Raw genomic sequence first — 23,949 nt, forward strand, 5'->3', positions numbered from 1 at the left:
CATCAAAAGTTTGAGGGGGGGGGGGGTTAAAAATCGAAATCTTGGGGGGGGGGGGGTTAAAATCGAAAAGTTTGTCCCCGGGCGCCGGGAAGGGTCGCTATGCCTCTGAGTGACAGACGTGATGTTTTTTTATGGATGACCCCCGAAACCCACAGTTATCCAACGGATGACGGGTATTCTAGTAGAAACTAAAACAATGAGGGGACATAACCAGTAAACTTACACATTAAAATTAATTTTAATGAAGACGGATTTAGCTTTCCGCACAACAAATTAGGTTATAATTTTTCAAAGAGTGCAATATAATACTAACATAACTTTTATGTCAATTAAAATGTGAATACATTTTTTTAAATTTTGTTTCTGAGGTAGGTTTAAATATACCACTTTAAATGTTATAAAGTACCTAATTTTTATAAACGGATCGTTTCTTACAATCGACGCTTCAAACGGTCTTTATTTGCACAAAACTATCTTATCTTTTTTATAAATTAATGTATTTTAATCATGCCTGGAGAGGTAACACACAACTCTCTATAACTGGCTAAATAAAACGGAGAAAATGTTCTACTAAGTCTAACACAAACCTTCTTAAATATAAGATGTTAATATCCTCACACATTTAAAATACTTAAAGGTACACTGGGCGTTCTAAACAAAATTACAATAAGAAGACTTAATGCACTAACATTCGGAATATTAATTGATTCGCATGAAATATGTCATCCACCAGTATCACATTAAGGTCATATACTTTATATCATGTGCCATTCGTTTATGTTAACCCATATTATCCCAAGGTCTCAAATGTTTATAAGTTTTTGATATGGTTTAGCTTTTGGGCACTGAATAAAGGAATGACTATAGATTTTTTTTTTAAATCAATTTTTTGTTTTTTTAAATATCGATTTAACAAAAAAAAAAAGTTCCATAAATGGGACGCTACCAACGAACAGCCCCGTATACATTTATTGAAAAACAAAATCATGTATCACGAATTATGGCTAATCTCGCGAAAATTAAGCTGCATACTGATTTTGTATTGTTAGGCCAATGATTTCATTGTTTAGAACAGCTAAAAATACTGATCATGTTCAATTGGGATAGCCATACCATGGTCTAAAATGCAGAAACTATGTCCAAATGTCTAGTTTTCTTTCAATCTAGCATCCATCAAAGTGAATAACACTTGGAAATAAGTAAAGCTGTGACTGGTAAATCTAAATATACACTCATTATCACAAATATTGTTATTATTCATCGAAATAGTAATACAATTAAATATAAATAATTGATTTTTTGGGGGGCTGTGATGACGCAAGATTACGTCAGACATGTTTAGCAGATATAGGTTAGCAGAAACAGACTATAGGCCTAGTTGGTTGGTTAGAGAGGCCAATGGGCGCACAGGGCTGACCGGTCACGTGGGATAGTAGTATAGTGAACAGTTAGTAGTAGTAGGTAGCATGTGGTATGAACAGTCAGTAGCAGAAGTAAATAGTAGAGAGTATAGCTAGTTAGGTAGAACATGATTATATACATATGAATAAAGAACTTTGTATTTGGAACTGAACTGTGTGTTATTGGATTCATTCGTTCCGCCTTCTTAAAAATTCCCACCTTCACAACTGGTGCAACAAGAAGAACCTCAAACAAAGATCATTTCGTACCATCACAACTGGTGGTAACCATCATCAAAACACCTGTACCCTCACAGGGGCGTACTAGATATTGGCAAGGGGGGGGCTTAAATTTCCGGGGGAGGGTGGACACTGATAAAAGTATGTTTTCTATTTAAATTCCGTTTTGTCCTGTGGGCGGAGGCGGCGCACCCCCCCCCCTCCGAAATGATGCCTGGAAGAAACTCTGCCCTCATTGAATCTGCAAAAGACGATCTGGTCCAGCGAACTTCTCTTTTGTTACCCTCGCTATTCCCCCCCCCCTCACAGGCGTACATTAGGACATCAGACATCTTATTTCTAGGGCCCGGAACCGATTCTGGGGGCCTGTATTGAGTGTTTGTGGCTCTCATACATGTATGCACCTCACTTTTCGAACAGCTCCCAATTTAACAATCCCCTTAAAAGTTAACACAGTAAACCTGGTATCTGGAACCTTTGGAGGGGAATATTATTGGGGCATGACACCTGTACACAGCTAATTCACATTTCTGCTATATGTAGCATGAGCTCTCTTATATGAAGTGTTAACCAACCCCCATGACTGAACCGTTTCACCTAAATCTTGAACATTGTTATTATTCTGGTTTGTTATCATTTCAATTTCACGCACTAGTAAGTTTACAGCAATACTAAATTAGTTTATATTCAATGGTATCAAATACTTCAGTTAGTGAAATTATGAAAACTTAAAAATAAAATGATTTTCAATATTTCAATTTGTTATACAATAATATATAAGTAAATATAGGTCAAGGTTATAATTAAATATCTATAAATACTACTTCACACCCTAAAGTCGACAGTTAACAAAGTCAACAATTGTTTCACCATAAATAACAATTTAATATAAACATTTGCATCTGTGTTTCTCATTAGGGTCCAATAAATGTGACGTTTGTGTAACAAGCTACATGGGGCCTTTTGTTGCTAGAGTCCCACTTATGGGACGCTTATTGTACACGTGATACAACGAAGTAGTAAAAAAAAAAATTGTTACTCTTAATTTTTTATCAGATAGAAATATGGTACTGCTACAAGTTTCAATTGTATTTTGCACTTAAAATGTTAATATTTTAGAAGATATGCATTTTCATATGCGCATGTTTTCTTTTTTTCCGCCATTTTGACAAGTCCTGCAAAGCCGGCGCTATAACATTTTTCTAAATTAATTTTTTTCACCAAACACACACAAATTCAATAGTCAAACCATTTTCAAATACAATGAAACATAGTTTGTGTTTTTACTAGTTTTTTAATGAATTTTAGCAATTTTTTTTTACAAGCGTCCCATAAGTGCGACGCTAACAGATTATGGGTTAATCTCTATTTCTTGGAAACATATGTAAAATACAATAACTAATTACACATTAATTTATTTTTAATGGACATTTTGTTTCTCCTGAATCGTGCTTTTGTGACCGGTTCCATGCTGGGAATACACATGTCTGAGATACTAGATTAGTAATGGTATACACATGTCTGAGATACTAGATGAGCAATGGTATACACATGATAATTTGTATAATCCAGGCTCATCAGCACACAATTTAAATGTGAATTATTTTAAGAGACGTTAATAATAACAATATCTTAAATACACAAATGAAAAGAATAACTTTAAAAGAGATGAAACGCTTGAAATCACTATACTCATTAATTCTACAATATTTGATATTTAAGTTACTGTTATAGCAAATAGATATTGCTGGTTGTTATTAGCAATACACGCAATAGTAATTCAAATGAACTCTTGTTAAAATATTACAAATATATCAATACATATTTACTTATAGATCTGTATATTTACGTAGCATACATTTAGTATATTTTAGTAGCATTCATTTTTAAGCACACGTCTATGATTAGAAATGCAAGTTTAACAGATTAACTCTATCTTTAAAAATCACAACTAAACACTCGAAATACTAATCCTCCCAATTCAACGGATATATATATATATATATATATATATATATATATATATATATATATATATATATATATATATATATATATATATATATATATATATATATGAAGACTGTCTCACTAATTTATTATAATTTAAATCATATCATCGCAAAGTATATCCATCATGAGACAACAGACCACGCCATCGAAATTATGAATAGTGTTCCTTCTTATTTGGCAAGTCGGTCAAAGACTATGAATTATGGAAACTTGATATGTGTAATTGTTTCTCGCGTTCATTTTTTTTCGTTTGTTCTTTTTCTTTCTTTCTTATTAATTTCTTTTATTAATTTGGAATTAATTCATTTTTTTAGCTTAGTCATTTTTAGTTTCATTACGCTTAGTAAAAAACTATTTTAATTAGTTTTATCGGCATCCCGATTCGACTATTTAAAGGAGAGAATAAGTCATGGAAGTGGGTTTAAAAATGTGCTTATTTTTCATACTACAACGTATGTAGTTTTTTTTTCTCTACGCAACTATTTGTGTTATGTAATGTAGAACAATCACTGCTACAACCGATTTTTAAAATATTTTTGTTTGCATAACCACTAGTCCAGTGGTTCCCAACCTTTTTCGAGTGGCGACCCCCTTTTATAAAAATTAAGTGACCCGCGACCCCCATAGAAATAAAAAGCCGAAACTAGTATGGAAATTAATAAGCACTAAAATAAGATTTTCTAGTAGACTTTCAATATGAACTACTCTTGATAACTGTTTTAATACCATGAGTAAAATTGCATACTATTCACTAAACATTCGCGGTTATTTTTTTATTTTTTAAAAGTATTTTTTGTTAACGCCAACCTATGTCCTTATCATTATCTTAATTTTGTGTTTAATCGAAAAATTGTGCTCAAAATATATTCTCGAAAAGTCAATCAATTTTACGTTTGGATATAAATGGTGAATACTATACCAAAATTGTGTCTGCAGTTTTTCTCCTTACGCGGAATCATTCTGCAAATCAAAGAATTCATCTTGTAATTCATCGTGAATGCTGGCAACATCAAGGGAAGTAGAGAATGGATAATGCGTCAATGCAGATTCTTCTTTCACTCAGTGAAATAGCGCTGCAGTTCGTTTTCAATAGATTCAAGATGCCCAGAAATTTCTTCTTTCAAAATTTTAATTATCTCACAATTAGATTCATCTACCACACTACAGAGTTTCTCAAATTTACAATATTTCCATGATTGATTTTCTTCGCCGATTTTGCAGCTTTGATAAAAATGACCCGAGATTATCATGGAAAGTGATAATATTCGTTCATTTTCCCTGAAGCTTCAGGTTATGCTTATGTTGATGTTCGACTATATCTGCTAGGTATGATAATCTCTCCAACCACTCTATGTCGTTTTAAGTATACCAAAAGGTCTTGTTTCCTTTGCATTTCCAAGAACAATTTGATTTCAGATTTCAATTCAAAAACACGATTCACAACATCTCGTTTGACAGCAAGCGCACTGTAGTGTAGAAGAGCAGAACCTCGTGATCTTTATTCAGGTCTTTGCTCAGTTCTTTGAAGGCTCCAGATTTTATATAACTTACGACTTGTACTAGCAATGGAGTCTTGATGGCGATTGGTGAGGGCAGTGGTTAGGGAGCTAAATCTTTTCTGCTTTCTGAAAGCCCGATTTTGACCTAAACATAGATGGTGCACCATCCGTACAAACCCTCGCAGCCGTTTTAACCCATTTTAATTATCCAATTAAAAAAAAACGTATTTATTTTCTCCATGCTATCTTCACAAAAGAGCAACTCTTCTTTGCTATCATCTGAATGAATATAGACAAAGACCAGCAACTGCGAACACGAACTCACGTCTGTTGATTTATCAACTTGAAAAGCAAACAATGGCGAAAGCTTAATTTCAATAATAATGTGTTATTTAACATCTACGGTCATCTTCCACATGCAGAGTTTGATGAGATTTTCTCCTATTGTGTTTTTTTTTTTTTGCTTGGCATTTTCTGTCACGACTTCATGTGATGCTTGCACTAATGCTGTGTTTCCTTGGTGAAAAAGTCTCTGACGTTTGCACCTAGCTTCATACCGACGAAAGAACTCCATATCTTTTTTGATGTGTTTCGAATGACTCGTCTCAAATGACGTTTTAGTTTTGAAGATTTCATAAACTCGTGACTGAGCACAACTTTGTACAGTACGTTTTGCTTCTTCTCTATTCCCTTTCCAGTGATGTTAGTAAAGCCGAATTTCAAAAATTCTTCTAAATATTTATGTTTTGTTTCAAATTACTAAGGTTTAGTATACCAGTTGGCGACCCCCCAGAAAGCCCTTTGCGACCCCCAGGGGGGTCGCGACCCCCAGGTTGGGAACCTGTGCACTAGTCTATCAAGATGCAAAAACAATTATTATTATTGTCCGATTTTGTGCCTCTCCCCTCCCTGAGAAAAAAGTCTGGAAGAAACAGTGCTTAAAATATGGGAGGTGGGGGCACGTTTTCACCATCGCGAATACTTATATATAGGTCTAATTTCAAGATGGGGCGCAAAATTGATAGTTCGTACGGGGCACCTAAATAGATCACTACGCTTTTGTAAATAGTTAATGTAATCTAATCAAAGGTATAAATTATTAGATACTTTTTTTAAAATTCCGATTTCACATGTTTGCACCCCCCCCCTACGGGCGTGACCTAGGCGATCGCCTAGTTCGCCTTATAGTTAGTGCCGGCCATGCCCACATTAAAACACATTGCGTATTTTAAGTTTAACTACCCTTTATTAGAAAACGAGAGATACACTACAAAATTTAGGGACATCATAGCGGACTTTACCTATACATTTTACTTTACCTATTCAATTCCCGACGAATGCGTTGTTTTACTTTGTCATTATACAAATACCTTATAACTGTGACAGCAAAGAAAATTGCTAAACTCTAAACCGATAAACATAGATAGAACAAGCACACAAAAACACGTATAATATATTTCAGAATCAATCATACTGAACAAGGAATCACATAAGATAATATAAGAAACACTAGTACAGTTAGGAACAACACAATCTTACAGGCAACATACACAGACATGCACTGAAAGGAATATTTCGCGACGTATTTCAAGAGAGCATACAGTCGGCAGAAACATACAAATTAAGCAATTTATTAGAAGTATAGACATACTATTGAACATCTCTATTGATCGTTTCAAATGTAAAGATTTGAAAGCAAGAACAAGATGTAACTTTGTATTGTACTGGCATTTGTTGTGTAACAACATCAAAACAAATTAGAAAACATGACGGCGGTATACACGTCATACATGACATGTTTAAGTCATGATGATTTTAGGGACAACATTCAGACTCAATGTAGATAACGACTAAAAGGGTTGGTTGATGATGTTTATTAGATAATAATTACAAAGACACAACAAAGGGTTATCGTATTTGTTATTTGTATTGGTTATTTTGTTTTAAAGTAAACACATTTTTTTTGCAAAAATAAAATATACCGAATTCATAATTAATTTGCATACGTAAATGCAGTCATTGAATAAGTGCAACAGTATAAGTCAAGTCGACAATATAAACAAGTAGGCCTATTGTTTTAAAACAATCCATTGTTACAATGTATTATTTAAAAGTATATATTTCGTTTTAAAAACAAAATATATCGGCATTTATGTTTCGATTACAAAAAGGAAAATAACAACGAAGTTGGATGGATCATTTGTTACGAATACATTCAGGTTAAACCAGAGGAACGCCCCCCCCCCCCCCCCAGGCCACATGCGTCCACAAAAATCGATTTTTTCGGACCAGCCCCACCCCCCCCCCCCTCTACCTCAGTGTTGACGTCAAGAAACACATACAACGTCATTAATGTTCGATTAGGATAAGTAAAGATTCTTGTAATGTGATGTTGATTCAAAATGCCAGCCAAGACAAAATAGCTTAAAATTAACAAGCATATAAGCACATTCTCCTATTACATAGTTGTAACTATAAATTGTAATGTGTAACAAGATATTAACATTTTTCTTTCTTGTTTTACAATGTTTACAAGTGTTTAAATTCATTTTTTTACACACAGCAATACACAATATGTAATATTTAAAATATATTGTTAGTCAAGATTTTATTTCGACATTTTTTTTCCGTATCGGGCTTTGCGACAATGTTGAGTTTTGTTTTTGTTCCTGATATTCTTTATAGTATACTATGTTATATTTTAGATACTTTGAGATGATGTATTATTATTTTTTTGTGTAAGCAATCTGTCCATGTGTCTGATCAATAAGTCATTTTAATGCTCGCGCCGATTCAGTCTCACCCAACAGACATTTTTTTAACAAAACCAAATACACAAACAGAATATATATGTATTCAGTCTCACCCAACAGACCTTTTTTTTTAACAAAACCAAATACACAAACCGAATATATATGTATTCAGTCTCACCCAACAGACATTTGTTTTAACAAAACCAAATACACAAACCGAAGTTATATGTATTCAGTCTCACCCAACAGACATTTGTTTTAACAAAACCAAATACACAAACCGAAGTTATATGTATTCAGTCTCACCCAACAGACATTTGTTTTAACAAAACCAAATACACAAACCGAAGTTACATGTATCCAGTCTCACCCAACAGACTTTTTTTTTAACAAAACCAAATACACAAACCGAATATATATGTATTCAGTCTCACCCAACAGACATTTTTTTTAACAAAACCAAATACACAAACCGAATGTATATGTATTCCGTCTCACCCAAAAAACATATTTTTTTTAATAAAACCAAATACACAAACCGAATATATATGTATTCGTAATTATTAACTAGCAATAAGACGTCAGTAATTGGTTGTATATGTTGTTTAATACGCCTAGCCTACTCAAGTGTATCGCCAAACCTAAAGACATTATTGACCTATCGTTTTACACCACATCATTTATCATCATTTTACTGGCAATACACAATCGCATGCTATAACAGGTATACATGAAATCAGCATGGTTTAATTCATGACACTCATTCGTATAGCTCAAATAAAACTTTACTCCCTAATCCTAACCTTTAATAAGCCCAGTCCGACAACAAAAACTTAGCCGACTCAACACTACAACAAACAACATAAGAGGAACGGGAGGCAATATAAAGCTCCAACACACATTATAATTATATAATACATATAGTTTACTACTACAAGAAACAAACGTATATTACATACAGCAAGCACAAACATTTTACAAATAACAAAACTTACTAATACGGCGTATAGCCTAGGACAGGGGTCGGCAACCTGCGGTTCGCGAGCCGCATGCGGCTCTTTTGATGTCAAGATGCGGCACTCCAGCTCCTTTCACAGAAATTACTATTTAATTGATTTCATTTTCAAAACTCACAACAAAAATTATACTGTAAAGAAACAAAAGTTAAACATAATTAAAAAAAAAAAAACTCATCAGAGAACAGTGAGAACAGGTGGAGTAGAGTGTACACTGACAGCTGACAGCCGGTTGGGCACCAAACCCAGCCCCAAAGCCGTGCTGTGGACAGCCCGTGGCAACAGATTCTTACTTGCCACTGCCTACGTGCCGAAATTTTCAAATATCGTTTAATTTGGAATGTTATTTCCCTATCCGTCAGCTATCCTTAATTTGACGAGAGTGGCGATGTTTTTTAGCTATTCGCTTCCTACCGTTGAGCCGGGTACTGGACGGTGGGGTACGAGTCTATCCTGTGCGGTGGCAGATCAGCCTGGTGAAAACCAAAGGACAGAAGCGACCGATACACGTTAATCAAACCGACATCCAAGCCAGTTAGTTGGAGTTTGCCGTGTTGAGGCCTGCCTGGCTAACGGCAGACATATCCTGAACAGGTTATGCCGATAAAGAAAGAAAAAGAAAAGTTACCAGCTTTTAAAATGGATTAGGCTAGTCCTATAAATATGTTATTTAATTACGAAGTTTATTATTCTGGCGAAACATGTGTATGTTTATAAATAAATAAATATAATGTCATAGTGAAAGCTATTAATTTTAAATGACGAATCAAATTTGTTTACCTAATCCTAATCAAATACCAAAGTAGTGAAACAAAACTATGGCTCTTTAAAAACTGGTAAATTTTGTAAATAATCATTTTTGGCTCTTCCATCATATATATATATATATATATATATATATATATATATATATATATATATATATATATATATATATATATATATATATTCTGTTCCCTTCGAGATTAACTGAGTCCCCATCTCTATTTACTATGAATGGATTATGCAATTATTCCCAAACTCAACAATGGGGTTGTGCCCATTCCTGTTCCCTCCTGTTTGAGAGCCAGTGAGAGGAGCCATCCTTTCTACGGTTCCGGTGGCTAAACGAAATCCTGGGTCCCACCCTTTGCAGACAAGTCAACAACAGTAACTCTTGATTTACCACAAGTACAGTGTCAAGACATTGTCAACAACAGTAACTCTTGATTAACCACAAGAACAGCGTCAAGACATTGTCAACAACAGTAACTCTTGATTTACCACAAGAACAGCGTCAAGACATTGTCAACAACAGTAACTCTTGATTTACCACAAGAACAGCGTCAAGACATTGCCAACAACAGTAACTCTTGATTTACCACAAGAACAGAGTGAAGACATTGTCAACAACAGTAACTCTTGATTTACCACAAGAACAGCGTCAAGACATTGTCAACAACAGTAACTCTTGATTTACCACAAGAACAGCGTCAAGACATTTATTCATCTAAATCTGCCTCACCCACTATGCAAATATGGGCCTACTCATTACTTGAAGAGCCCAACCAAACCTGCGAGGTCATATAATACGAGATCTCATCAGCAATCATTAAATTCTTCTACTCAACTATGGCAGAGCTGACACTTGGTAATTCTACTCAAACGCTTTTGGCGTCACCACAATGCATAACACAATCAAAACACACAGTTCATATACTTGCATTTCTCACTTATGGAAACGACAAAATCAACGGGACCCTTAGATGGGTACCCCCTACACTTGACAACCCTGCACTCATACAAGCACTACGCCTATTTAGCAACAAAGAGCCGTCCATAAACACAATGCCACACACTAATAATCACAGCTTTTCTGTCGACACACAAAGCAAGTACAAGTTATTATTTAGTTATAAGAACACAATACATTAAGCACCGCAAATAAAACGTTGTTTTTTTATTATATCTTCCTTTGCTGTGTAGTAATGATTATTGGTTTGTTTCCATTGTAATAGATGTAAAGAGGTAAAGCAGGAATGTGACTCTTGAGAAATACATTTTTTACAGCCACTGATTAATAAGATCGACTTAAAATATGTAATCGGGCAATCTAAAAAAAACAAGACTGTAGAAGACGACTGTAAACAGATATGTGCTGTACAGATACAACATTGGATGGTATAACGTAGTCTCAGATGTCAGCAAGTCTCATCGCTCGCCTCACAACACCAGTGATGTCAGTGATATGGGGACCAAGTTGTATGGTGTGCACATACAAATATACACACTTTAACATATTGCGTTTCACATACAAAAACTATCACACAATTTCACCCAGGGTTATCCCAACGTGTGGAGCAGTTACACACTGTAAAACACTGAGCCTATCAAAACAAACCTGTATTTACGTAAAATTGATATACGTTGGTATATAATGTGTAAATAGATACACGTTCAAATTATGTTGATTTTTTTTTTTAAGTTGAACAGTCAGTATATGCGATGTCAAATGGCTGCTGTTGTAATGGCACTAGTAATTATTGCGTATTGTCTATACCATAGCACAGTTTGACCATCCAATTGACCAGACTCTAAGTATAAAACTACCTATACCATTTGATTCATAATGTTTTAGTGCTGGTTAATAACTAAGAAATACATACATATTGCGTTATGGTATTTGTTTTGTGATAATGTATGTGATTTAGTGAGTATGAATCGGCCAGAGCTAATTTACCTAGTATATAATATCCGGACGTTTGTCAATAGGCATGAATAAGATAAGAATCTTTAGTGTTAGTTCAATGATTTAGATCAGCAGTTGTTAACATGGACTCCATGGAACCCCAGAGGTTTGTAAAATCTGGCTCTTGGGGTTCGACAAGGGCACACCGCCGACTCAAATAATCCAAAATCAGGTTGTCAGTGTGTAAGATATATTTAAGGTTTTGGCCCATGCGCGTATGAAATAGGCATGAAAAGTCTATGTCATCGTACTCAATTTTTGAAAAAAAAAGTAGGCTATAGGAAGCGATAAAATTAAAGTTACATTTATAAAAATTAAAACCGTTTGGGAACCATGGTTTACACTAATTTATATATATTTTTTGTATCGAATATAAGCCGTTGAAAAGCCGTTAAGATTTATGTTATCAATGCAAATATTTTATAAAAATTTGTTTATCAACCTCTCATTGAAGTAAACTGGAATGTCCATTGAGAGTAAAACAATAAATGTCAGATTAATTGTTTTCAATGACAAAAATACACAATAGTGATATGTGGTGAATCGCGTAGTATTGTATTTGTATTAAACGAGCCGACCCGCGGCGTATCATACGCCGCTATTTAGTTGTTTTATTTTTTACTTATCAGTAATTCATAATTTGTGAATTCGACAGTACCAATGCAGCCACTGAAAATATTTGCTTTAAAACACTAACCCCCTCCCTTTCCCCCAACCCCAACCCCTACCCTATACATTCCCCCCCCCCCCCCCGTGAAAGCAACCCCCCTCTTAGTTACCTCCTCTAAGTTTAAAATCGTTTCAAACTAAATTATCTGCCCCTAATAGCCGTCACTAAACCCGGATTGTAAACATTTAGAGTGAACCATCGCTCACCAGACCATGTGGGGGGGGGGGGGGGGGGGGGGGGTGGTAGTGATAGAGAGGAAGAGAGGGGACTGCAAGGCGTGTTTTGCAGCTTGTTTTCTAACGTCTCCCAGAAGAGAATTATATGTATAGATAATGTAACATTCCTAATCACCTCAACACCATGACTTTAATAATCCAAGTAAAAAAAAAGGTGTTTTTTTCTAAACTACTATTATATTTCTAGTAATTATTTCTTTGACTTTTTCTAGCCTTAACGAAGCCGGAGGTAATTTTCTACTTATTACACACATGTTATAAAATAATAAATTTTGGTTGAAAAATATGCTTTCTGGCAACACTAAATTTGAACCATTTGGAACCAGCTTTTAAAGTCTATTGGTGCGGTTAGGTACATCCAAAACGATAAATTAACCACGTGCTTGCTTGTACGATTACGATAAATGGCGTGAATTGAATAATTGCATGCAATAGGGTTTATTTAAAAGAAAAGAAATGGTAAAATGCCGTCATCATCATTTTCGGCACTATAAGTGTAGGAACAGTTAGGACAATCAGATTAATCGCCTAAATCACTTTAACCAGACGTTGTTAAATCTGCTTACACCAAAACACACAACCACCAATATGCCGCTAGCCCTACAACCCGCTGAAATAGATCATACAATACATTCATCTCCTAACAGAGGACAGAACAAGCCAACTATGATCGCTTTATTTCAGTTATCCAAAGTAATCAATTGGGGTTTCAATACAAATCCTGTTCTCGGTCCATTTTATCAGCAAACGTTATACACACAATGACAGATAGTCATAAATGATTTACTAGGTATAAAGCATGTGTTTGTACTTTAATGTTAGTTTTAGGCCGAACATTTTTAATATAATATCATTAGAGAAGCGATGTATTCTTGAGTCATGAAAAAACAACTTTTATTAAAAAAATTATGATAACAATAAAAGCTTTAACTATTAATCCTAGCACTACTGACTGTTTGTGATTGGGTTTTTTGTGTGTGTTGTAAGTGGGATAAGGGCATTTTAAAAAAAAAAAAAATCGGCATATAATAATTATAAATGGAAGTAGTGGCTATGTTAAATCTTCCTTATTTTCTTTAAACAAGTTTTGATCGCGTTTCTGCTCAACACAAGCAACACAAAGTACCTAGTGTTACTTTAAATTACTTTTTAACACGTTTTTCTTAACTCAGCTTCGCGTTTGTTTGTTTGTGGGTTTTTTGTTAAAGTTGACAACGAAAATCAGCCCACTTCTGATTGCTCTAGACATGTGAAATTCGCCTAACAATTTCAGATACAATCATAAAAACTAGCAATTAGAGACCTAAATTAGCTTAATTAAATTACACCCCAAGGACCCTAAAATTGAGGACATGATTTCTAAAGCAAAAATAAATTATCAATCCAGATTTATCAAAACAAAATTAAGAGGTTTTATCAGTGGCGGAGTGGTCTAGCGGTAGAGAGTTGGACTGCTAACCCGTTAGTCTCGAGTTCGAATCCGGGTTTAAGTCAGTAGATCGTCCCTGAGTCCACCCAACTCTGATGGGTACCTAAAAAATCCTCTAAAGCTTTATGTATTTAAAAACGTGGGTCGGGCAGATGGGTCGGGAAATTTGATGGTGAACATACCCACGTTTTTTGTCATCAAATGTATAAACAGTCATCACAAGAACCTGCACAGCTCGATGAAGCACAAAATCTACGAGCAGTCATTGGTAGTTCCCCTAGGGTCGGAAGAAAAAAATATTTTCTACTTTTTAGTCCACAAGAAAAACGTGGTTTTTTAAAAAGTTTTTTTAAAGTATTTTATTACTACTAATATTAATCTGCAATAGTTATCCGCCGTGATAGAAACTAAATTAATCAGGGGACATAAACCATTAACATAACACAATACAATAATTATAAATAAATAAGCTTTTGATTTCCCGACCAACAAATTTTATTATAATTCTGCGAACAGCATAATATAATCCTAAGCAAACTTTTATGTCAATTAAAATATAAATACATTTTTTATTTTTTTTTCCTGAGGTATGTTTAAATATTCAACTTCAATTGATATAAAGTGTATAATTTTTAAAATCAGATCGTTTCTTTCAATTGTCGCTATGTACTTGCCATCGATTTTTTCGACAAACTATCTATATTTATATAATCTTCTCTGTACCAGAATTAGTCCTTGAGAGAATTAAAAGTCAAAATATAATAATACTAGATCTAGAATCTATACTCAGTATTCAAAAACAATGAGCTGCTACTTTGAAAAATTAAATAAAAAATTGACCATTTTCTGGTCCAAGCCACGGACTAGATCAATTTTTATCCTAATCGGATCTGCTGTTGGAGTTGGGGCTGTTTACTACCCAATTATTCAGGCGATGTTTTCTTCCAAATTATATGAAGAAGAACGATCTTATTACTCAAAAGATAATTTGTATCCCATTAAAGTCCAGAAGATTAAAGCAGCACTAAAGGAAACAGATTCCAAAGCAATGTCTTCCTAACTGTTTAAATGCAGTTAGCATGAGTCAAGTTAACCTACCATGAAGTTCATAAACAAACTGAGAGTCGTGCAGTCATTTTTCATCTATGATATTTCAATGTAATATTTATGCAGTGAGTTATGCTTGAAATAAAATGCCTTTCTGTACACAGTAAAAAAAAAAAATAAAAAAAATCTATATTTATATAATTTATGACTGCCTTTTCCGCAGCGGCCACCATACTATTGTATACCTCGTGGGAAATATTCCCACATATTTTAAGCTACTAACAATGAACCTAGAGAAATTAAAGGCGCTGCAAGCCAAAGCTGATGTTGTTCGTATTGGTGGGAAGGGTTCAGCCAGAAGAAAGAAGGCTATTTATTGCACTGCTACTACAGACGATACGAAGATACAGTTCTCTCTGAAAAAAAGTTGTCTGTAAACATAATTCCAGGGATTGAGGTGGTCAATATGATGAAGGAAGATGGACAAGTCATTCATTTTAATAACCCTAAAGTTCAAGCTTCTTTGGCTGCAAATGCCGTTGCAATTACTGGTCATGCAGAGAACAAACAAAGAGCAGAGATGCTTCCTGGTATCTTGAATCAACTTGGAGCAGAGAGTTTAAACAGCTTGAAAAAATTAACATCAACTGTAGCTAGTGCTGCTGACAGCAATAAGCAAACAACAGCAGATGTTGACGATGATGATGATGTCCCAGAGCTTGTTGAGAACTTTGATGAAGCGTCCAAAGATGAAAATGTGTAAAGGACCCATGATTGTTTTGTGCCAGGGGCTAACTTCAAAGCTGGCACAAGTCCAATGTGTACAGCTTTATTTTGCATTAAAATTATACACACCACAAAGACTCAAAAGTGCCCGTTTGTGCATAGTTAACTTTTTACGTTGCTGCACCTTGGTCCAGCTGGTTTGATTGTGATGCAAGAGAAATATCAAATTGTAGCAAGTGCTTGTCTTGTAATAAACTATCTCCATTTTTCATTTAAAAAAAAAATTTAAAATATTCCACTAAACTTTTCAAAAGTTCACATTGTCTCACAGCCACCCCGGGCACTGATTTACTTGTATTAAAAATATTCCACTAAACTTTTCTTCCTCTGTAAATTATTCAGATGGATGTATCATTGTTTTCTCTATAGTTAGCAAGTTTGCAATGGGGTCACCCCCCTCCCTACCTTTACGAGATCGTCAATCTGTACTTAATAGACTTTATAACTTTAATTAATCAATCACTGACCTTCGGAAAACCCTATTTCTGCCTCGCGACGCATTTGACTAACACCATCACAATATTCCGTATTTTAATGATTTCACGAAATTATTGTTACTTTCCGTTTTCATTAATTAAACATATTAAGGGAGGTAATACATCCTTTTTGTTCCAAGACATAATTAACACATTAAATTAACATTAATTGAAAAATAATATGCAAAATTGTGTACATTTTTCATTTGAAATGTGTCTGCAAAACTGTGTAAGTTGTAATTTATAATTGTTTGCAACTTTTACTTATGTGTGTTCCCTTTTCATAAATCGGAAAGCTTTAAATAAGGTAAAATTTAGTTTGTATAGTTGAGAAAATTTTCAATTGATGGTCTTGATTGGTCTCTTCTGCTGTAGATCTTTAATTTTTTAACACAAAGACCAATCCTATAGGATTGGAAAAACAAGATAAAAACAACAAACAACAACAACAACAAAAAAGAAGAAAAAAAAAAGACCAATCCTATACACAGAAATGTCACAAACATGATGCTAGAAAAGCACATGTTAATATCGATTCATAATTATATAACAAAACACATCAGTCCAAATATAACAAAAGAGTAAAACAAAATCTGCAAAAATACAGTCCCCACATAGGAAGGCAGTGTGCGGTTACCGCCTACTCTCTTTCAACAACGACAAATAAAGAAGAAAACACACACAATCAGAACACGGAACAGCCACCTGCTTTCTATGTAAAACCAACCTTGAAAGCAGCAAATACATTGCTGACAAAGAACATTTGCTTAGAACTCTGCAAGTCAAACTTTATTACACTGTATGCTACAACTAAAACATACATGTAGTCAATCTCGTTTATGTTAATCTCTAATTGTTAGAAACATTTGTAAAATAAAATATACGAGCCGACCGGTGGCGTATCATATGCCGCTATTTAATTGTTTTATTTTCTACTGAAAATGTTTGCTTTAAAACACTATAAGTAGGTCATTAAGGACGATAACAACGATACCCCCCACACATTAATGCAGTCCCATCTTAGTTACCTCACCTAAGTTTAAAATCGTTTCAAACTGAATTATCTGCCCCAATAGCCGTCACTAAACTCGACTCTACGATTGTAAACATTTAGCGTAAACCACAGCTCACCAGACCATGGTGGGGGAGGTAATTGTAGTGATATGCCTAACGAGAAGAGAGGGGGCTGCTCAGAGGCGTAGCGCAGGGGGGGGGGGCGGGGGTGCGGATCGCACCAGGTGACACCATTTAAGGGGTGACACCAAGGTAAAAAATCGCAAAATATATAGAGAAAAACTTGAGGGGGGGGGTGCAAATCGAAAACTTGAGGGGGTGGGTGGAAATCGAAAGTTTGTCCCCGGGAAAGGTCCCTATGCCTCTGGGGGGTGATACCATTAAGTGCCGCACCGGGTGACACCTGACCTCGCTACGCCACTGGGGCTGCTACAGCTTGGTGTTTTCTATGTGTGAGCGGCTGGAGTGTGTTTATCTGTTATTATAATTATTTGTAACTAAGAAGGCGAATGTCGCTTTTTATGTTCCTTTTAGGATTGTTGTGGTTTTTAGTTAAGTAGTCCGCTATTATGGCGCTGATATGATTTTGATTTTACAATGGTTTGTAGCCTGGTTATTGTGTCTTGTTTATATTTTAATGTTATTATTTATGCAAACTTTGTTTTGGATTGTTGCTCCACTTTGCTTTATGTCCTGAATGTTACTTATTATTGTATTAGGGACTATTTTCTTGTGCGTAGCATTGGTTTCTTTGTTCGTAGTATTGGTTTCTTTGTTCGTGAATGTGGTGTGTCGACAGGGAGGGACATTCGGCTGGAATGTCGAGGCCTGTGTGTTGAAGAGTTTCTGTGTCACGTTTATGTGGTGTATGGTAACGTAGGGTTATTTTTATAGTGTTTTATTATGTTTTCCATATTTTTGTTTGCTTATTTTGTATACAAAGTGACTATATACTAGATCTATTTAGTCACTTCGACTTTGAGAAGTCTCAATGTTTGTTTTATCCAGACCACGAGGTAGCACGATGGCCTGGGTTTAGTCATGGATTATTGTAGATTTTACTTTCATTTATGAGAGCCTCTTGTTTAGGCTGACATTAGTGTCAGCTTACTGCCTTGTGTATAACGGTTTTTACATTTTAAATTGATTTGTCTTATTTTTCCTCTTTCTAGGACAGTGGTCCGAAATTGGGTGTTTTGTTTCGTTGAGTTCTGTTTGTTTTGTATGTCTTGAGTGTTTTATTTTGTCTAGATCTAGATTCTGGTTCTTTTATAATAACTTTTGGTTCCATATTTATTATTTTGTTAAATAAATTTTATTATATTGTTTAAGTTTTTTTGTTTTATTTTAGTAGTTTTTTTATTTTAGACTAAGGTTAGGTTATTAACCAGTCTGGGTTTATCCGGGCTTGCACTGACCGGACAGTAGTTAGTTAGATAAGCCTAGGGAAGGGTGGATAGATTTTAGGTACCCCCCCCCCCCTAGCAGGGCTTACAAATTGGTAGCACGAGTGGGGTCAGTGCTTTAGTCTAGTTAAATTTTTGTTTTTTTGATAGGGCTAGGTGTAGCTTAGATACAATTTTTGTTTCTTGATAGGCCCTTTATGGAACCATTTGTGTTTAGTTTTTGTTTAGTGTAGGAATCGTTTGTTGTTTAAAACACCTAATTCGGACGAGATGGCGGAGGTGGCACCAACCATCATCATCGTTCCACCCAGGGAGATCCTAATCCGGAGGTTCCATGGGGACAGCCATGGCTATGAGGTGGACCGGTTCATCAAAGAGGTCCAGTCCCTCTGGAGGGCCAGGGGAAACCTCTCAGTAGAAGAGAGGAAGGACCTCCTCTGGCAGTACCTGGGGGAAGCGGTGAGAGATGAGCTGAGCTGCAGGGGTGATGACCTGCAGCACGACCCAGAAGCCACCCTCAGGCTCCTCAGAGAGGTGTACGGCGAGAAGAGGAGAGTACCGCAGCTCATGGCACAGTTTCAGATGGTTGTACAGGGCCAACACGAGTCGGTGAGGGCCTACTCGCACCGACTGCACAGGGCCTTCAAGACCCTGGTTACGAGGCAGAGTGCCCTGCAGGTCCCACAGACTGATGCAGGGTTTCTTCGAGACCAGTTTGTGGAAAACCTGAGCCAGGCCACAGTCAGACGCCATCTGCACGAGCTGATTTTCCGGGACCCCAAGATCCCCTTCCTAGCCATACGTGATGCGGCCATTCGATGGTCTGGAGACGAGGACCCTCTTGCTGACCCTGCCTACGTGGCAGCAATAAATGCCAGGCCCATTGAAAAATGTTCGTTCAGGTCCAAGCTGGAGGACAAAGTCAACAGGCTCACCGAGCAGCTTGCTGCTCTGCTGAAGCACTTTACGCTGGACCCCAAATTTTCCAATGTGCGCCAAGCACCTCGCAAGCGCACGGAGGTCCAATCAAAGGGCTGCTATAACTGTCACCAGAGGGGTCACCTCGCCCGTCATTGCCATATGGCAAAGAAATGTGAGACCAAAGGGAATCAAGCGACACCGAAGGTATGGCGAGGGGACAAGGTCCTACGCCCCCGCGAAAGGACTCTGGTGCATGCCAAGGGTGTACCAACCATTCAGGCGACGGAAGGAGACCCCAGAATGAAGGACGACAAGGTGGTACAGCCATTAGACCAACCTTTTCGCCCAGATCCGTCAGTGGTATCAGGCCCAACATCCTGCCTACGCGCCAGCATAACCAGTGTAAAGGTGGACCAATCTGAGGAACTAGAGGCAATGGTTCCACCTAACCCATCCTTAATTAAGGCACCGGGTGGTGGTGCTGGGGCATGCCCCCAGACAGAGTCAAGTAAGGACAAACAGGTCAAAAAGGCACCTGTAGCTGAACTGGCCATAGGCGACCTGGTCCTTCTGAGACAACCCCCACTTGGCAGACGCAAAATAGCAGACCTGGACGGCCCGACAGTTTATGTCGTGGTCGAATTACCTCCGATCACCGGCGGGTGTTACGCCATTAAAAAGAAAGATGGCCCTTCTGGCACCCGCCGGGTGGCCAGCACACAGATTAGGAGATATGTGCCTCCCAAGGCTCAACCGCCCTCCCCAAGGCCGGTCAAAGTTGTACCGCCGGCTGCTACAGCCACATCGTCTGATTTTTTTTTGCAAAGTTTTTGTTTTTTGTAACATTTATGATTGTGCCCTGTGGGCTGATTTTTTTCAAGTTGTTTTTGTAAAATTATGATTGTGCCCTGTGGGCTGATTTTTTTCAAGTTATTTAGCTTGCAGTGACCGCAAGCTTTAAGGGGCGTGTATGTGAGCGGCTGGAGTGTGTTTATCTGTTATTATAATTATTTGTAACTAAGAAGGCGAATGTCGCTTTTTATGTTCCTTTTAGGATTGTTGTGGTTTTTAGTTAAGTAGTCCGCTATTATGGCGCTGATATGATTTTGATTTTACAATGGTTTGTAGCCTGGTTATTGTGTCTTGTTTATATTTTAATGTTATTATTTATGCAAACTTTGTTTTGGATTGTTGCTCCACTTTGCTTTATGTCCTGAATGTTACTTATTATTGTATTAGGGACTATTTTCTTGTGCGTAGCATTGGTTTCTTTGTTCGTAGTATTGGTTTCTTTGTTCGTGAATGTGGTGTGTCGACAGGGAGGGACATTCGGCTGGAATGTCGAGGCCTGTGTGTTGAAGAGTTTCTGTGTCACGTTTATGTGGTGTATGGTAACGTAGGGTTATTTTTATAGTGTTTTATTATGTTTTCCATATTTTTGTTTGCTTATTTTGTATACAAAGTGACTATATACTAGATCTATTTAGTCACTTCGACTTTGAGAAGTCTCAATGTTTGTTTTATCCAGACCACGAGGTAGCACGATGGCCTGGGTTTAGTCATGGATTATTGTAGATTTTACTTTCATTTATGAGAGCCTCTTGTTTAGGCTGACATTAGTGTCAGCTTACTGCCTTGTGTATAACGGTTTTTACATTTTAAATTGATTTGTCTTATTTTTCCTCTTTCTAGGACAGTGGTCCGAAATTGGGTGTTTTGTTTCGTTGAGTTCTGTTTGTTTTGTATGTCTTGAGTGTTTTATTTTGTCTAGATCTAGATTCTGGTTCTTTTATAATAACTTTTGGTTCCATATTTATTATTTTGTTAAATAAATTTTATTATATTGTTTAAGTTTTTTTGTTTTATTTTAGTAGTTTTTTTATTTTAGACTAAGGTTAGGTTATTAACCAGTCTGGGTTTATCCGGGCTTGCACTGACCGGACAGTAGTTAGTTAGATAAGCCTAGGGAAGGGTGGATAGATTTTAGGTACCCCCCCCCCCTAGCAGGGCTTACATATGGTCTCCATGAAGAGAATTATATATTACGAGCACACATAGTGTACACAGTTATAAGTTATATAACTTGTTAGTATTTTTTTTTAATGGGAAGTTACCAAAATTATGCAATATTCATCGAAAGAAAGAAACGAATCGTCATCAAAACAATACGCATATTCCTCAACACAGTAATATGTCAAATCATTTAGTAGTGAGTTGGCAATACTAGTTTCATAGATGTTATCTTAGCAAATATGGTCCGTAGATGGGACATCATGTACAGCGGGCCAGGGGTATTTACTTGAATTAATAAAATCAGGAATTAGTTGTAATTTTTTAATGAAACATTCTTACGCTGTATCGGTGTTTATCATCATTGTTTTATGTAGTCAAAACAAGTTTCTACTACTATTTAGTCGTTTTAACAAAAGTACACGCTGATTACTAAACATTAGATTAACATTTCTTGTTAAATTAAATAAATCATATATGTTCCGATGTAAATATTTTGCAGTCTTTAGCGGATGATAAAAACAAAGTAAAATAAAAGCGAACAATCAAACGTGTTAACATTTCTAGTTTGATGAAACGATACATAAATATTCTCATTTATGCGTTAAGAAATGGTGTGGAAGAAAATTCAAGTCAGAAAGAAAGACACTGTATTATTGGAAATCTATATCGTTTATCACTATCCGATACTAACCAAAACGAAAAAGGAGCAGTGGCCTACATAAGCTTAACATTACACGACTCAGGTCGAAACAAATACAATCAATATATTAATGTGTATATTTTAATATTATATTTACAAAATGTGTAAAAAGTAGAAGAGCCATGTTGTAAAAGTTCATATTCTACTAGTACAAAAGCCCACAATGTTACTTCAATGTACATAATAAGAGCTCATGTAACAAAGTATTTAAAATAGATATACACGCTTTTACTTATAGCATTTTAATTATGTCGAAAAAGAAATATTTGTTTTTAATTTTTTTTGTTTATATTACTATAATAAAAAAAAAGTTTTAATGCATCACTGTACTTAGTTATTCCTTTACACATCACATGTTGTTGATGCACAATATTGAATATGCTTGTAAAAACGAAACTATACAAACATTATATGTGTTTTTCTTATTTTAGTATGCATTTTAAAAGCTTGCTGTTAGAATTTTTTTTTAATTCTATACACAAACACAACTTTTAATTTTTGTTTTCCCTTCTTAACTAAACTAATATTTAGGTTTAGTATTGTTTACTACCAACTAGTTCACAATGAATTCGGCCTATGAGTGCATACAACGCTAAGTTGCTGTACCTTACCCATTTCACATCAGCTACCACTAAGATCTGGGTCTGTTATAGACATTCGACTGTCTAGACCCCGTCAACTGAACTCGAGATTTTCGGTTAGGTAAACGTGTGTTGTCGTGCTCCAACCCATATACCTACCATAACTAAACAAGTTCCCTACCAAAACATCAATAAATTTAACACAACGGACACATATGACGTAGCATAGTTAAGCACATCATTGTGGTAATGTTCATGGTTTAGTTTCATTATATTTAGTATTCAGACTAAGATAGATGAACACTGTTTAAACACTGTTTAAAAAAAAAGCTCTACCAACTTAAACATCATTCAACCCATTACATCTAGGCCTACAACCACATCATGAACTCTACCAACTTTAACATCATTCAACCCATTACATCTAGGCCTAATAACACAACATCAACTCTACCAACTTTAACATCATTCAACCCATTACATCTAGGCCTAATAACACAACATCAACTCTACCAACTTTAACATCATTCAACCCATTACATCTAGGCCTAATAACACAACATCAACTCTACCAACTTTAACATCATTTAACCCAATGCATGTATCACTACACCAATCCCTACTTCAATACCTTCACGAAACCCCATCACAAATACCATCAATTGATACCGTTCTTTTATTTACTATTGTGTCTTCTCGGGTACATGCTTTGGTTCTTCGTCTTTTGCCATAAATGGGTTACACGAACTATAAAAAAACATTTCTGCAACAAGTCTATCTTTAGACAACTAATTAGGACGGTAATACAACTTTTATTTGCTGATAAGAAAAAGTTTGCGCACAATAATTCCCTAAACACACTTTATCGTTATAGTACATCTAAAACATTAAACTAAAACTTAAGCTGCCTGCCTTATTCTTGTCTATTAACAACTGTCCATACTTTTCACTAAGTCATTGTTGTGTGCTCTCTTTGTTTTATTCTCACCCAACACGTGTTTTATAAAAATAAGAAAAACGA

General features: G+C 35.8%; 1 pseudogene; it reads left to right on the forward strand.

Annotated features, from left to right (window-relative positions):
- The first annotated feature begins 15,243 nt into the window (after positions 1–15,243).
- Positions 15,244–16,034, forward strand: LOC131943616 (transcription factor BTF3 homolog 4-like; annotated as a pseudogene).
- The last annotated feature ends 7,915 nt before the right edge of the window (positions 16,035–23,949 follow it).

Source organism: Physella acuta, unplaced genomic scaffold, assembly GCF_028476545.2.
Source record: "Physella acuta isolate Inbredline_101_S28 unplaced genomic scaffold, ASM2847654v3 ptg000463l, whole genome shotgun sequence".
Taxonomy (NCBI): domain Eukaryota; kingdom Metazoa; phylum Mollusca; class Gastropoda; family Physidae; genus Physella; species Physella acuta.